We start from the raw sequence: 10810 nt of genomic DNA, 5'->3' as shown, positions 1-10810 counted from the left end.
ATGTGATTTCTTAGATTGCTTCGGGGACATTAGAATAAAAGGGATTCTTTACCCCACATCATATGTCCAGTCACAGATAAGACCTCCAGAGCATCCTTCTTCCCTTCTGCCTGTGTGTCTTTAGTCGGAATCTCCATTAAACGGCCAACTCTACCCAAATTGCTGGGTCCTGCCAGGATGGAATCTCCACCTCAAGGACTTGGGTGGTACATGAGGGTGTATTAATTGGGATTCCCCAGAGAAACAACCAATAGGTTTTGTGTGTGTGCGTAAAGAAATTTATTTTAAGGAATCTGGTCACAGGATTATGGAGGCAAGTCTAAAATCTGCAGCGGGGGAGGTGCACTGGCAGCCTAGAGATCCAGAGACGAGCCTCTGCAGTGGTTCAAGTCCAAGGGCTGTCTGCTAGCAGACTACCCCTTGTTTAGGGAAGGTCAGTCTTTTGTCCTAATCAGGCTTTCAACTGACTGAATGAGGCCCACCACATTATGGGGGACAACATGTTTTACTCAAAGCCCACTGGTTTAAATGTTAATCCTCTCCAAAATGCCCTCACAGAAACATCCAGAATAATATTTGACCATGTATCTGGGCACCATGACCCAGTTGAGTTGACACGTCAAATTAACCATCATGGCGGTGGGCAGGGGGAGCATCCTTATAAAGGATAAAAAGACACTGACTTACTAAATATTTTAGAAATAATTTAAAAGAACCTTAAGCAGTAATTAGAGTTGACACTTAGCTTTTTTAAGGGGTGACACAGTACGTGGGGGTCAACCTGCAAGACGATCTTAGATATCCTGTGAATGGACAGAAAATTGTTGGAGTCTCTTCTATACGAGCATAGTAACTATTTGCTGAATTAAATACCATAGGAAACATCAAATCGAATAGAATACTGAAGTATTTAATTATTAATTAAACAGTCCTAGAAGAAATTGGTCTAGATTATGAGAGCAGGGAAGATGAGCTGCGGAGCTCTCTGTCACTGCTGAAGAATGGGACATATGGGCAAATAACAACTTCTTTACTCAGCTGAGTGATACACAGGAGGTACCAAGTGGTTAATAGACAGATTCACCATTCTTCCCTGGACCGGGCCATTATAGTCCCTGTGTAAAACTTTATTGGCTTTCAGGCACAGAAACACAATCTTTCAGGAAGGCCTGGAAAGAAGGCATATGACAACGAAGAGAATACTGTGCAGGACTCTACACTTGAACAAAAAGGGAAGTCGTTTCCTATGTTTAGTGAGGAATAGCCACAATACACTAAAAATTCTAAGCGAGAGTTTAAGGAGAAGGCAACAAAAGTCATAAGCCTGGACACTGGGAAACTGGCCATGCTGCTAATGAAACAGGCAAGCTGGAGGGAGGATTGACTTTAGGGGGAAGATGACAAACTCAGATCTGAACTTGCTAAGTATCAGAGCCAGCTGGACATTTAGGGAGCCCCTGACCTCCCCTTCCCTTCCAAGTCTAAAGAGGTCCTAGGATAATCTTGAAGGGTTCTCTTCCAGAGTGGTCCCGGAAGTCCCCAAGGCACCCAAAATACAAACCCTGAACAGGCTGCATATTTTCCACGTTTAAACTCTGGATAGTTAAGCTTTTCTGGGCACATCCATCATTCTGAGTCAACTCACTTGGGACTAACCCTTCTTATATCTGTTTTAATTCAGCTGTCTTCTTGTTTTAAATTTTACTTTTAAATTGTTTTATGGCCAAATTTAGCTGCCTCAAATTAACATCATAGTTTCTCTTTATCTTAGCTCCAATCTGGATCATGTGGCCCCATGGGAACAAGGCAGTTGGGGTGGCGTGGGCACAGAGCGGTGACGTGGGCACTGAGGGGTGACGAGAGAGCAGGGCGTGGGTCTGGGTCACTCCGGAGTTTTCATTTGGAATCTCGTAAAACTTCTCATTAAAATATCTGATTTGCTTGAACTTTTCTTTCAAAAATGCTGCCTTTAACTAATTTTTGCTTTTGAACATTTTTAACATCTGTTTTTGTTTTAAAAATAATTACTTTTTTCCCTCCTTAAAAGATGTCTTTTCCTTTTGTCCAAACTTTCTTACCCTCAAAATGGAGACTTCTTTTGGGCAAACTATTCTGATACTAAACCTCTGAACATCCATCTTACCAAAGAGAAAGATCTATAAGAGTGCCTGGACACAGACTGCAGTGACCTGGCGTGGACACTAGTTAGATGCCGTTATGAAAAGCTCATGTGATATTAGGGTGTATAAGGAAATAGAAAGATAAAGAGCAAGAATTTCTCCATGTTCTACACTGGCCAGATTATAGTCTGAATTAGAGGGCTGTGCCCAGTAATGGTCACCATGGTTCAAAGGGAGGTGAAGCGATTGGAACAACAAAGATGACTGAAACGTTGGAAAATAGGTCCCAGGGTGAAAGGTGAAAAGACTTTTGATGTGGGAAGATTTCAGGATGGAAAACTAAGGTGAGACATAGTTCTGAAAGGTTTGTATAAGGCGATGGATGGTTAACGAACAGATATAACACTAGAATGTATGATGGAGGAAGATTGTGAGCAAACCTAAGAAAAAATGCTCTGTCTTGGATAATTTAAACCATAGTCAACCTTTGACCCTTCCCTGTGCTCAGCAGATATTTCTAATCAAGCACAACACTCTTGCAGAGTTTGGGCGAGCTCTCAAAATTCTCTGCTTGGAATTCCAGGCGACCTCTATCAGTCCTTTGAAATTTTTACGTAAGAAGAAACCCGTTTGCCACTCTAGGTTTAGATGTTCTATTTTCTGAGGCTTGAGGTTTTGCCAGATGATTTCTTAAAGCTCTTTGCAGGACCATGATCCTACCAATTCATGTGGTTAAATGGGTTTCATGAGGCACTTAGTATAAAGATGATAATGGATCTTGGCCCTTTGACCAACTGGACATCTTTGGAACTCTTTTAGTGAAGGAATTGGGGGTTTTGCTGCTTATTTTATCCCATAAAGTTTAGCTGTCCTTTCAAACAAGCTCTTCACAGGCATCCTAGAAAGTCTCATAAAGCTAACAAAAAGAGTCTTACAACACTTGAGAGAAAAGAAATACATGGATGGAGCTAGTTGTAAGGGAAGTGCTTCTACCAGGATCCTCTCTTTAAAACACACTGTTTGGTCCAGGAGAAGAAAATCGGCTCTTGGTTGACCTTGAATGCCGAGGAAAGGCACCGCGGTGCGCGAGTGAAGGTAACTGAAACCTCTGCCTTTACTGCAGCTCTTTATGTGTTTTTATGAACAAATCTGATGAACAGTGCTTTTCTGACATGCGTCTCTGGGTGGTAAACAGTGACGAAGGGCAGATCAGGAAGTTGAGGGCTGAAATCAATACTTGCTGTTACACTGTAGTAAAGAGAAGGGTTGGACCACACAGAGAGATGTTACTTTTCAAATCACACTGAACTTTCATTGTTTACAAAGGTCCCTCCTCCCTGTGGGTGTAGGTTTCTGTCTTTGCTTTGCGTACCCTCATCACATGGGGGTGCGTATCAGGGCAGCTTAAGGGGTGGCAGGTCAGTCATCCAACTTCTTAGTGTCTGATTTTCTTCTCTGCCATCTAATTTCTGTAGCTTTTCTAATGATAACTCCTTTGTTTTGTTGAAGGAAAGGTTCTGAATCTCAAAATGGATTAAAATAAAATAAAAAGAACTAATTTGCTTTAAAAGAACCTCAAGCCATTCCCATGCTACGCTGCAGGGCAGGTCCTTTCTCAGTGCTGTGCGGCTCATGCACAGTTTGAAGTGGAAGTACAAACACAAGACAGGTTCCTAAACAACGGTTTCTTTCCAAAGAGGACAGCACCAGTTTTCACCATGTTTTATGTAAATTCACCACGTTCCTCCAAGTCAGGTATTTACATATGCTCACTTGACGGTTCACCTCTGAAAATAATAAAGAAATGACAACCAGTCTTCAAAGATATTTTTGCTGTCCTGGGGGCAGTTCAACAACTGACTTTTAGTGTTTATTTGTTTTTCTGTCTTTTATTTATAGTTTCCCCAACCCTTGCTTTTTTTTTTTCTTGTAAAAGAATGGAGTAGCTTCTTGAAATTTGAGCTGAGAAGGCTGCTGTTAGGAAATTTGCTGATCAGGCTGATAATCCGAGGAAATGTGTGAGACCTCACTGGGGAGCCTTCTTAGAGCTAAGCATTTGGCACTTCACTGCTGCTTTCCTGAAGCTGCCGTCGGGCACTGTCCGGGACACACTCAGACGGGGTGTCCAGATTCAAGACTGTGGAGAGAATATCCCCAGCACAGTGCCCGCATCACCCTGGGCCTGGCAACCGCAGAGGGAGGGGTCAGCTCTTCCCCCCCCCCCCCCCCCCCCCCCCCCCCNTCCCCCCCCCCCCCCCAGCCTTGCCTGCTTAGGAACTGCAAACTCACCTGACCAACCTATAAACCAGAGCTCAGAAGGAGGGGAAGCCTCCTGCCAGGCCCGATAATGATTATTTTGAAAGAGAGAAAGAGACCCAGAGGAAAAAAATGTAAAATGCAACCAGGAGAGACTTACCTCAAGGCTTTGAGGCACAGACATGGTGGTTTGAAGGGCTGACTTGAGACCAGATCATGACCACGGCGGAGACCTGACCTACTGAACACCAGGTGTGCCTCCTTACCAACGGTAAGTGCCTTGAGGGCTTGTTCTGTGAAGGCTTCCAGACTGTTTTCCCAGAGCTGGCCACGTTGCCTGCCTGTAGTAGACACAGAGTAAACATTCACTGAACAAATATTAAAAAAGGGGGTAAAAGACTTTTGACCTGCATGAAGGAGAAAGGGACTCCCATGGAAGCATCAGTGACGTGAGGTATAGCTGCAGGGGAGCTTCTTGGCGGGGAATACGGTTGAAGTCTGTTATGGGTTACTGAGGGAGTTTCGTGTAATCTAAGGTGATGATGACCGCGGTGGAATGTCAAGAGCTCCGGAATGGTTTCCGTGGGCTGCCTGGAGGAGGGCGAGGACTAGCTGCTCCAGCCTCTCAGCCTTCGCTTGCTGTTGATGGTTCTGATTCTCAGGAAATTTCCTCACTTCCCTGCTCCCCTAACGGGATGAGTCTATTTTCTCGGGTCTTTCTAACTTCCTTACAGTCACTGCAGTGTAGGAGCCAACGATCCTGAAGCATTACTGACAGTATGGTGCTGGGAAAGACTTTTTCAGAGCAGAGATGTTGGCTTCTTCAATACATTAATGGCATCATCTGCTGAAGGACCCGAAGGACTAAAATGTGAGGCCAGTGGCCCCTGTTAAAAAAATACAGTGCGTCAGTGCATCCTGGTGCTAGCGATCAAGTGTTAAGAACCTGATTCAGGAGTAGCTTCCACCCATTTTTTCTTATCTTCTCCCCTCCCCTCCCACTCTCCCTTTGTTCTTCTCTGGTCTTTTCTTTCTTCTTCTCCTCCTCCTCCTCCTTCTTCTCTCTCTCTCCCCCCTCCCCCACATTGGCATCTGTTGACCTATATTGCACATTCTGTGTAAATTTCATATTCCAGAAAAATCAAGGGTAAACAGGTCATGTTCAGGCAGAGAATGGGTTAGAGACGACCCTGAATAAAAAGACTCAGAGTAAGAGGACACTTTATGAAGATGGAAATCATATTGCCTGATATTTTTTCAACAAGAAGGTAAATAAGCCCAAATAATGCAATACCAATAAGACATATTTTACACTAAGAAAAATAATGAATTTCTATTTTCCAGGTGCATCTTTGTTCCTTCTGTCTTGGGGCTACCTGTGAGGGGGTGAAGTTCAGAGTGGCTTATGGACGGACCCTTCAAGGCTGAGCCCACGAGCCCACCGCTTAAGGAGTGCTGATGCCAACCCAGTTAACAAATGGGGTTAACATCCTTGTCTTAATGAGGGGCTGGTCCCCACTCTGTTATTTCACACTTTGACACTAGATGTCAGGGAAAGACTTAGCATCCTAATGTGCAGGGCTCAACACCCCTTCAGCAGAGAGGAAGGCTGCCTGCTGAGAGAAACCAGGCACTGAAAACCGGCAAATTTCCCACCGTGACTACTGGGGACACGGGGGCTCTTACGTCAAAACATCATACCCTGCACATGGCCCATTACCCATTTCCTTGACGCTGTTAACCCCACTCACAGAATGGGTTAGATCAAGGTCACTTCAGAGAATTAGGGTATTTTGGGGGGAGAGAACTAAGAATCCCCAATTTACTCTTTTAACTTTATTATTAAAAATATTCAGTTTTACTTAAGAAAAAGAGGACAGTAGATATAACATAGTCATAGTCTCATAATCCTTTTTATTAGTGAACTAGGAAACAGCCCAACTGATTAAAAATTACACAAACGTCTCATAAGATCATTCCAATATCCTGCGGTAGTTCCTTTCATTTTGTAAAAATGGCATTTTGTTTTAGATGATAGTAAGTAAAAATGTGGTTTGACTGCAGAATAACTGAATCTTGACCTGCTTTAGTTACAAGGATGGATTCCCAAGGCTCTCAGCCCCGTAACAGGCTTTCTGATGTAATAAAAAGCCATGTGTTCTTTCATTACTGTGGATGGCACGTACCAAAAACTTTCCTCCTTCCCACTGTGCCCCTCTCTCTCATTCTCAGTCCTTTTCTATTTCTTCCTGCCTGTGCGAAGGAAAGCAGTGTGAACAAAGGGAAATCAGACAAGACAGCTGCAAAGGACAAAGCCAGAAAAGGGCTCATGATTTTGCTCGTTTTGTACAGCCTCCACCCCCCACCCCAGCTCTAAAGGGTCATGATCATAGTCTTCTCAACCGTCTTCCCAAAACAAGGAGTCATCGACCCGCCCCAGGTTAAAAATAGCACTCCCACCAGCGGGAGAAGGGTCCACCCAGACGCGATCCTACAGTCCCACCCTCCTGGGGAAATCCATTCCAGGAGTCTTCTTGGTGATTCTGGAAGCCATTATATCATCATCAAAAATAGCATTAATGTCACATGGGTGTGTCCTACATTTATTGGTGAGCTGGATGTTGGGCAAGACACATAACACAAGAAGAAAAAGACGGCTTCTCTGGCGGATTTTAATAAAGACAGGAGAGAAACATGCCAACAAGCCGTTCTAACACTCACAATAGAGATATACAGGGATTGCCTGTTGCCACACACAGCCACCTTGATAAGCCCCCCCGCTCCCCCGCGGGCGCTCTCAGGTAAATTAATGTGGACTGACAAGAAAGGCTGTTACTCAGTGTAACACAGATTAGAAGAATACTCAGACATGAAGGTCTGTCAGTAGTATTGATTGACTGACTTATTGACTTATTTATTGATTTATTTATTAATAAAATACTCATATGGTACATACTGTGTGCCAGATATCATTCTAAGAATTTTGCAACTATCACTCCATCTCATCCTTAAAACAGCCCTACTAAGTAGGTACCAGTACAGGTCCTATGTTGCAGATAAGTAACCTGAGGCACGAAGAGGTTGAGTAACTTGCCTCAGTGTTGAGAGCTAGGGCTAGAATCTGGGGGCTGTTTCACTTACCTTTTCTTTTACCCGATTTGAAACTCCACCCAACGACTTACACCTTCTCTCCTGCGCTATGGAGTTTTACAGCTTATGATGTTGGAATTGGTTGGACTTGTGTCTGCCTCTTTCCTAGGCCCGCCACTTAGTAAGTGAGTTTGGGTAACCTTTTACTTAACTTCTCTGAAACCAGCCTTTCTTATAGGGAACAATGATAAATAATTCCTACGGTCACTGGAAGAGTAAACGAAGACATCGCAATGAGATTACATAGAATAGGTAAACGTTCTTGCTCTCCATGGAAGCCAGCCTTCAAGCTCTTCTCCCCAGACGACCATGACCTCATGGATTTCCTCCCACTTGGAACAGGGTTGACCTGGGTAACCAATGGAACATTGCAAAAGCATCAGAGTGTGACTTCCGAAGCTAGGTCATAAAAGGCATCACTGCTCTCGCTATGCTCTCTCCTGTGATGATCAGTCACCCCGGGAAGGCCAGCTGCCACGTCTTGGGGACCCACACGCAGCCCATGGGAGAGCTCCACTTGGTGACGGAAGCCTCCTACCAGCAGCCAGTGCCAACTTGCCAGCCCTGGGAATGAGTGGCCATTACCTTGATAGCAATTACACTACTTGAATCATCTCATTCATTTCTTTGTCCACTTATTTTGTCATCCCCTCCCTCACTGCTCCTGTCACATACATGTCACAAGAGCAAGCATTCTCTTGTTCACTCACTGTATCCCAAGGGCTTGGAATAGCAGGTGCTATACAGTGGCTGCCCAGTAAACATCCTGGTGAGCGAACTTCTTACTTGGTTTTGTTGGCTGTAAAATGAGACCACGTGTAGTGATCTTGTAGAAATCATGTATATATTAGACCCAGGAGAAAAGCATGTAGCACACGGTCCTGATATATAAGGTATATTGGGAATGCAATAAACATGATTCTCACTTGCCCATGTTGCANTCACATACATGTCACAAGAGCAAGCATTCTCTTGTTCACTCACTGTATCCCAAGGGCTTGGAATAGCAGGTGCTATACAGTGGCTGCCCAGTAAACATCCTGGTGAGCGAACTTCTTACTTGGTTTTGTTGGCTGTAAAATGAGACCACGTGTAGTGATCTTGTAGAAATCATGTATATATTAGACCCAGGAGAAAAGCATGTAGCACATGGTCGTGATATACAAGGTATATTGGGAACGCAATAAACATGATTCTCACTTGCCCATGTTGCAAAATGATCTTGTTTCCTAAACAATAAGAATTCCATTCCTCTCGCCTTGATTATCCCATCCTCCCCCCCGCCCCCCAAGGGACTGCCTGCCCCTGGACTACTTTACTACCCCTTACCTCTTCCCACCCTGTGTTCTGCTTTAATCCCTAGTGTCTACACCCCACTGGGACGGTTTCTTTTCTGGTCTCTTTTACCGTTGTTAGGATAAGTGTGCCCCCTGGTGTCCACTTTAGATATGACACATTGTGGAAGGTGGCGGGATGAGTTAGAGGGGAGACACCAGCTCCAAGTTCAGATAAAAGTGTGGCCCACAGAAGCTATGGTCTCCATATGCATTCTTCGTGAAATCTGCACCCCCCTACATGACCTCACTGCTTGGCCTCCGTTTGGGATCTAGCATGTCATCTGAATTATTGCCTCCTCTCATCCGAAAAGTCAGGCTCCAGTGATTTTCCTTCCACGTATTCTCTTCCTTTAACACCAACATTTTCTTGATGACTTTATTTCTCAGGCCATTACTGTGCTCAGAAACATTCAATGGCTCCCAATTACGTGTGGAATAAAGTTTTGTCTCCTTAGTCTGCCATTCCAGACGCTGCAAAGTCTGGGCTCAGTCTGTGTTTGCAGTTTCAGTCTGTTCTACTCTCCCCCTGCCTTCCCCACCTTCACATGTGTTGGGTGCCTTGACCAAAGCTTCACCAAAATCATGTTGCCCTCATGCTGTTTTCTCTGTCTGAAATGCCATCCCTTCGCTTTCACCTGCCCATTCAATCCCACGTGATTCCAGACCAGCTCAAGGCTCTGACTTCCATGAACTGCTCGACTATTGTTCATGTTGCCACCAAAATAATCTATGTTTTATAATTGGTTTGATTTTTAACAGACTTGCCTTGGTCAGATTTGTAAGTTTCTTTAGGGCAAGGGTGGTGGTCGATCTGCTTTAAGACCATGTTGTGTGCCGAGTAGGTCCATGATAGTTGCTGAATGGGGGAGGGAATATCAACCCTGAGGCTGGAGTCCATGTTTTCTGGAACCCAGTCAGACTGGCCTGAGAAGGAAGAGGCTACCTATGTTGATAATAGGACAGAATCTTTAAAATTGGAATCATCTTGGGCAGCCTGCGATGTGTAGTTACTCAAAACTGCATGTTGGGTGGCCACTGCAATTCTGTGAGCCCAGGCTTCCTTGGAGAAATGAAGCAGATGATCATTTCTGACTCTTCTTTATATTGGAAGGAAGAAGGTGAGGCTCTCGGGATAATGTCTTCTATATTCTGATATGCCAAAATAAAAGACAAAGTGTGAAAGTTGATATTATTAGACTAGCAATCACACGTGTACGGGAAATTGTATTTCTGCAGCAGTGTGTCTTTCCAAAATTTAATTGAGTTTTATATTTCTTTTGATTGTATCCCATGGTAGCTGTATATTATAATTGAGACAAATAAGACTGATGCTATGATATAATCTCTTAAGTAATTTTCAGACGAAAGACTCAGTAATATCTCACACAAACAACACAGTCCTGGGATTCAGTAACTAGATCCATAAATTTATCTTTTTGCTGAGTCACTTTGTTGTTTTTCTCTATGGTCTTTTGTCTCAGTTTTCTCATCTGAAATTTGGTATGACTTCTAACGTTACCAACAGTTTAGCTGTCTAGAGAAAACTGAGTCAGTCCTCTAAAATTGAACATTTTCCAGAAACATGCCAATTGTCTTAGAAAAAGTTACATTTGAAGTTGCATCCTTGGGACCTGTCTTTCTGGACCATTGACCTGCACCCCGAGACCAGCATCATGGGGTGCATTGGCCTCTATTGCTTCTCTTGGCGTTTGCCTGGCTCAGAGAACAACCTTCCTACATTGAGGTGGCTCAGTTTGGAATATCTACTATCAGGCTTTATGCAGAAGGCTACTTCAGGCCAAGTCCCAACATCCAACCTCAATGGGAGCTCCAAACTAGCTAGAGAGACCGGTAGCGGCCACTCAGCCTGCCTTTGCATTTCTATCTCTATTTCTGGGTGGAAGAATACCTTTTTTCATAGACATGTTCTACTAATAAAAAAAGGGA

The sequence above is a fragment of the Sturnira hondurensis genome, unplaced genomic scaffold (genome assembly GCF_014824575.4).
Source record: "Sturnira hondurensis isolate 20B ecotype Veracruz unplaced genomic scaffold, ASM1482457v3 Scaffold0021795, whole genome shotgun sequence".
In the NCBI taxonomy this organism is placed as follows: domain Eukaryota; kingdom Metazoa; phylum Chordata; class Mammalia; order Chiroptera; family Phyllostomidae; genus Sturnira; species Sturnira hondurensis.
Note: the sequence above shows the minus strand (reverse complement) of the source record.